The sequence below is a fragment of the Physcomitrium patens genome, chromosome 1 (genome assembly GCF_059467195.1).
Source record: "Physcomitrium patens ecotype Gransden chromosome 1, ASM5946719v1, whole genome shotgun sequence".
In the NCBI taxonomy this organism is placed as follows: domain Eukaryota; kingdom Viridiplantae; phylum Streptophyta; class Bryopsida; order Funariales; family Funariaceae; genus Physcomitrium; species Physcomitrium patens.
Genome location: NC_143410.1, coordinates 7,358,135 through 7,364,134, shown reverse-complemented (window position 1 = coordinate 7,364,134; position 6,000 = coordinate 7,358,135).

Sequence of the window (6,000 nt, the reverse complement as noted above, 5' to 3'; positions counted from 1 at the left end):
ATACATCTAAAGTCAAAATTGTATCTATGAAGCTTCTAAGAAGCTTTTCTTGAATATTTTATAAAATTAATCTATATTTATTTATTTCTACCTAATCATATAAGTAACTATTGGAGTAAATATATATGTCCATGATATTATCTTCCCTTTTAGGGATGAGTTCCATAAGGAGCGGTCATCATCTTTCATGGATCTTTACAATTCTTCATTTTAGTTTTGTTGGATATCTTCAATGAAAGGCTTCAACCTTCTTTGTTGCATTTTTAAGATTCTTTGCTAGCTACGATATGCATTTGCTAATATCATATCTATACCAATGAATAAGATATTATAACCTATTTTGGTGCCACCTTAAATCTAAGACTTCTTCTACCTTGAACTCGTGATTATTATCCACTTCTATAATAGGAGGTGGCATTTGTCTTCTTCTTGAGATATTCACTACCTTTTATGGCTCAAGATCAAGAAGAGACATGTGAAATATAAGATGGATCTTCATAGATTCTAATATATATAATCAATAAGAAACATGATTGATTTGTTTACAAATAGGAAAAGGTCAAGGCCTACAATAGTGCAACTTATCACAATGATGAGTAGTCTTGATATTGTGACAAAGTAACCATATCTTCTCACCAATGTTGAATAGTAGTTACTTCTTGCGATAGGAATCTTCAAGATTTTAAAGGTGGATATAAATCTTTCGCTGTAGGATTATCAACTTTTAAAAAGTCTAAAGTATTAAGTCATCGATGATAACCATAATTAACAAAGAAAGGTATTTGTTTAGTAAAAGAATGTATCAAATTATTGTATATAAACTTTGCCAATGGCTAAAGAATTATCCAATCATCTTAATGATAATTGATGGTACACCTCAAATATTGCTCCAAAACTTGATTCACCCATTCCATTTGCCCATTAATTTGAGGATAAAAAGCCAAAGAAAGCTTTATAACCACCTTTAGAATCTTGAATAGGATTCTTTAAAATCTTGATATAAATTGAGTTTTTTTTTTTTTTTTTTTTTTTTTTTTTTTTTTTTTTCTGAAATAATATCCTTTTGTAATCCATGATAGCAATAGATATTGTCAATGAAAAGCTTAGATATTTCTTTACCTTTTATAGATTTTATATATGATAAAAAATAAGTCATTTTGGTGAATCAATCTACGATTATGAATATAGAGTCATATGAACCTAAAACTAAAAGACGTGTGATAAAATTTATAGAAATAGAAGACTATGGTTGTTTTAAAATTGGTAATGGTTGAAGAAGTCCATAAGGTCAATGGAGAGGAGTTTTGGATCTTGAACAAATATCGCATGATTGTATAAAGTCTTTGATTGCCTTCTACATTTGAGGCTACAAAAAATCTCTTGATATTAGTTCCAAAATCTTGTTGTATCCAAAATGTCTAGTTGTTGAAAAATCATGACGAGCTTGAAGGACAAGTAATCATGCCTCGTGTTCTAGAATATATAGGAGATCTTTGAAATATAATAGGTTTTTTTTGAATTCAAATTTTGAAGTATTATAAGGCTTAGAAGAAGTATTCTTTGCATCATGAATAAGAAGATTACAGGACATACTTGATTGAATTTTCTTGATAAAGGTTGAATGAACAATCAATATTGATTTTATTGCTTGAAGATGAAAATGCTCGGGCTTCAAGAGAATCATTCTTTATTGATAAAAAGATACATCTTCTTTTTTTGGTACAAGATAATAACGTCTAGAAAGGACATTTGATTGACCTTATTATTTTTTGGGTTGATAAATGATCTTGAAATTGAATTTGGATAATGACATGCTCCAACGGGCTTGACAATGATTCAAAACACTTGCTGATATGAAGTACTCAAGGTTCTTATGATCCGTATATATAGTAACTAGACTTGAAGTGCTTTCTAGAATATGATGCCATTCTTGAAATGAATCCATAATTATTATTAATCTTGGTTGCTGAAAATTTCTTGGAAAGAAAAGCTACCGGATGGAGTTTGTCATCTGTTCCCATTTGCGACAATATAGTGTCGTACTGTAAAAGCTTATAATATATAAAAATTAATTAAAATATATTACATATTAATAAATCTAGATGTATGTTAGAATGGTTAATAGATTAATTTAAAGAGAATGGATTTAAGAAACTTTATTTTGAATTTTATCTTTTTTGATTATAACATTTCAAAATAATTATAGGATCTAAATATTTAAGATGAAGCCTTAAGAGGAGATTAGAGCCTAAAGAAGAAAATTTTAACTAGTAGGAGGCTTATTAGAAAGGATGAAAGTAAGGCATGGTTGTATGCAGGCAAAGAATAGGGATCTTCATTACTATTGGTAGAAGGCCATGTCCAATGGACTTTGAAGAGGTTGCTTGAGGCCTTATTAGGAATTATAGTTTCTTATTTGTAGTCATTCAAGCTTTGGAGGCTAAGATCATCAAGTTTAGATTTTTAGATATGGATTGGATGTAAATTTTGTGGGATTTGGAGTTTTTATGAAGAAGTTATTGTTGCTCAAAGTTAAGGTGTTAATTTCATACCTATTGTCACTCTTTGGGGCATAACATACGTTTATAAAGAGAAACAAATGATCGGCAACTAGGATTAAAGAGAGCATTTTTTTACTACACTTTTAATATACTCTTTAATAAATTTGGAGTTTATATGAAGATGTTATAGAGGGTTGAAGTCATTGCATCCAAATCAAAGGCAGTGAGTGATTTTATTCATAGTAATGGTTGGAGCCATATCTTGAGTTTTTGAATGAATTTTTGGCTCAAATCTTTTAAAAAAGATAGATTATTATGTTAAAAAGCTATATATATATATATATATATATATATATATATATATATATATTGTGGCATTTAAGTCCTTAATTTGTGAGATATTAAGAAATTTATACATGGGTGTATAAAAACTAAGATTTAAAGCTTCTATTAGGATATTAGAGATATCTTAAGATTTGTGATGAATTTACAATTAAAATTTGTTGTTGTAGTTTTTAGAAGTATATCAATACTCTATATAAAATTTTAGTATGTTTGGATGGTTCAATTGGAAGATATGAGTTTTTGAAGTTTGGAAATAATATTCCAGAAGGATATTTAAGGATTTGGAGGTTTTATCATACTTTAGGTGTTTTTGGAAATTTAAGATTTATATATTTGGTGTAATAGTACCTAAAAATATTATATATATATAAATTTAGTCTTTTTTATTTCAAGACTTGATTGAACAATTAGTGGCAGCCAAGAGCCTAGTGCTTTCTTGAAGCAAACTCTCTCTATTCCAACATATTGGTACTTCCATTGAGAGAGCCTTAAGGTACTAATTTTTCAACAAGTTGAGATGGAAGATCAAAATCTAAGATTTGAATTATCAGGAAGAATTGATACCCATGATTTATTCAAGACATTTTTTCAATTTAGAGAAGAAAGACAACATGTTCATAAAGAGGATAGGAGTCTAGTGCTTTCTTGAGGTAAACTCTCTCTATCCTGACAATGGCATCTTTAGTAAAGTTTGACATGTTTGTTTCTATAAAAAATGCTTTAGAAAAGTCGATACAATATAAGATTGGTGCAAAAATAAACTCCTTCTTTAAAGCATCAAATAATGCTTTTGCTTCTTTATTCCACTCAAGTTTGTCTTTACAAATCAAACATATAACTAGAGTTGCAACTTGAAAAAATTTCTTCATGAAGATTTGGTAGTAATTAATAAAGCTCAAAAAGCATTGCATATCTCATATTCTTTTTAGAATCTTTCAATCTATGATAGTTTGGACCTTCTTAAGATCCATCTAAGGACTTTGTTGGAAATGAAGTAACCAAAAAACTCAACTTGAGTAGTATAGAATACACACTTTTTCAACTTAATATATAATCTTCCATCTCTAAGTTTCTATAATACATGTCAAATATGAAGTTCATGTTCTTTTGTATTCTTAGAGTAGATTAGAATGTCGTATAAATAGCAAATGATAAAATCATCCAAAAACTCACAAAAACCATGATTCATAAGATGTTGAAAAGCGACTAGTACATTTATGAGTTTGATAAGCATGATATTATATTCAAAATATCCATACTTAGTTCAAAAAGAAGTCTTCCATTTATTTCTTTCTTTGATTCAAACTAGGTTATGAGCTCTTTACAGATCTATTTTCGTATAGATCTTTGCTTGATTGAGTTGGTTAAAAAGTCTTGAAATCAAAGGCAAAGGATACCTATTTTTGATGGTGATCTTATTGAGTCCTCGATAATCTACACACATCCACAGAGATCCATCTTTCTTCTTCATTAATGAGATAGAAGCCCCAACTAGAGATTTAGAATGGCATATGAAATTCTTTTCTAAGTTCTCATCAATGTACTCCTTTAATTTAGCCAATTCATTTTACAATAAGCTATAGATTGGTCCAAATGGTGGTTGAGCTCTTTCTTGCAGATCAATTGAACAATCATAAGATTAATGCTCTGGAAGAATATTTACATTCTACTTTTCAAAGACATCTTAGAATTCTTGATATTGGCTAGGAATACCACTTGGTATTTTTTTACCATTAGAAATAGAAGTAGCATATATAGCAAAAGGTGATGCTTTTTTTTGTAACATACATAAAAGCTCTCACACCTACTAGTAAAGGTTTGGATGTAACAGACTTATATATTTCTATTTCACTAATTTGATCTTGGATTATATTATCAAAAAAGTTAAGATTATAAGAAATCCAATCTATTTGAGGGTTGTATTTTTTTAGCCATGATAATCCTAAAATAACTAGATTGGAAGAAAAACTTATTACATTAAATACTACTACATTGTTATGATCTTTAATTGAGACATCTAAAGGAACAGTTTTATGGATAACATTTCCAAAAGACAACAAACAACCATCTATGACTTCTATATGTACGGGTTTAGTTTTCTTGACTAAAGGTATTTTTTGATTTTTGACAAAATCTTCATCTATAAAATAGGCTAAGGCTCCTGAATCTAACAAGGTAAAGACTTTGTGATTTTTAGGTTGTAAACACATATCTATTGTAAAACAAGGTGAAGAATTGGAAGAAAGAATAAGACCTTTATTAGGTATTGCACATGACTCTAGCCGCACGGTCCTTATTATAACTAGAAAAAACTTGTTTTCTGATACATTATCTTCTTTAGTAATTATGCTCTTCATTTTGTAATTGCGTTGCTTTTTTAGATAATATTGAGTAGTATGCTTAGTTTCTCCATAATATAAATAGAAACTCTATTGGCAATGTTAAATCTTTTCATGATCCATGAAAGATTTAAAATATATCGTATCAATTTACATTGGTTCCAGTATTGATAAATATGTTTCAAAAAGCTCAGAAGCTACCACCATTACTTGACTTTTTCTTCTTCGGCCAAGTCTTTATTCTTGACATCTTTCAAATAATTGATTGTTTCATGCAATGGCTTAAGCAATAATTTTTTTTAAAGATTTTGCTTTTGGCATTATTAATAAAAAAATCTTTGATGCTATCCTTTAATCCATATTGAAATTGATTGATAAGTGCTTTGTCATTCCAGCACATGTTGTAAGCATAGTTTTGGAATTCAACAGTATATGTGGTGGCTGATTGAAATCTTTGTTGTAAAGATAAGAGTTTAGTCTCTACTACTTGTTTTCAATCACTTTCTCCAAATGTGGTCATAAACACTTCTAAGAATGAATTAAATTATAAAGAAGTGGAGAATCCTTTTCTACAAAAGATGTAAATCAAGAAAGAATACTTCGAGATAGAAGTGTACCTATGAAGCCAACTTAAGTAAATCCATTCACATATTGGAAAGGATGTAATCTTAAGTAGAACTTAACTTATTATAAAAACCCTCAAAATTTTGATCTTATTCCATCAAACTTCTTGGGCATACAAATTCTTACCTTTCTTGAGCTTCTAGAAGCAAGACCCCCTAAATTTGGTTGTAAGGTTGACTAACTTGAATCCT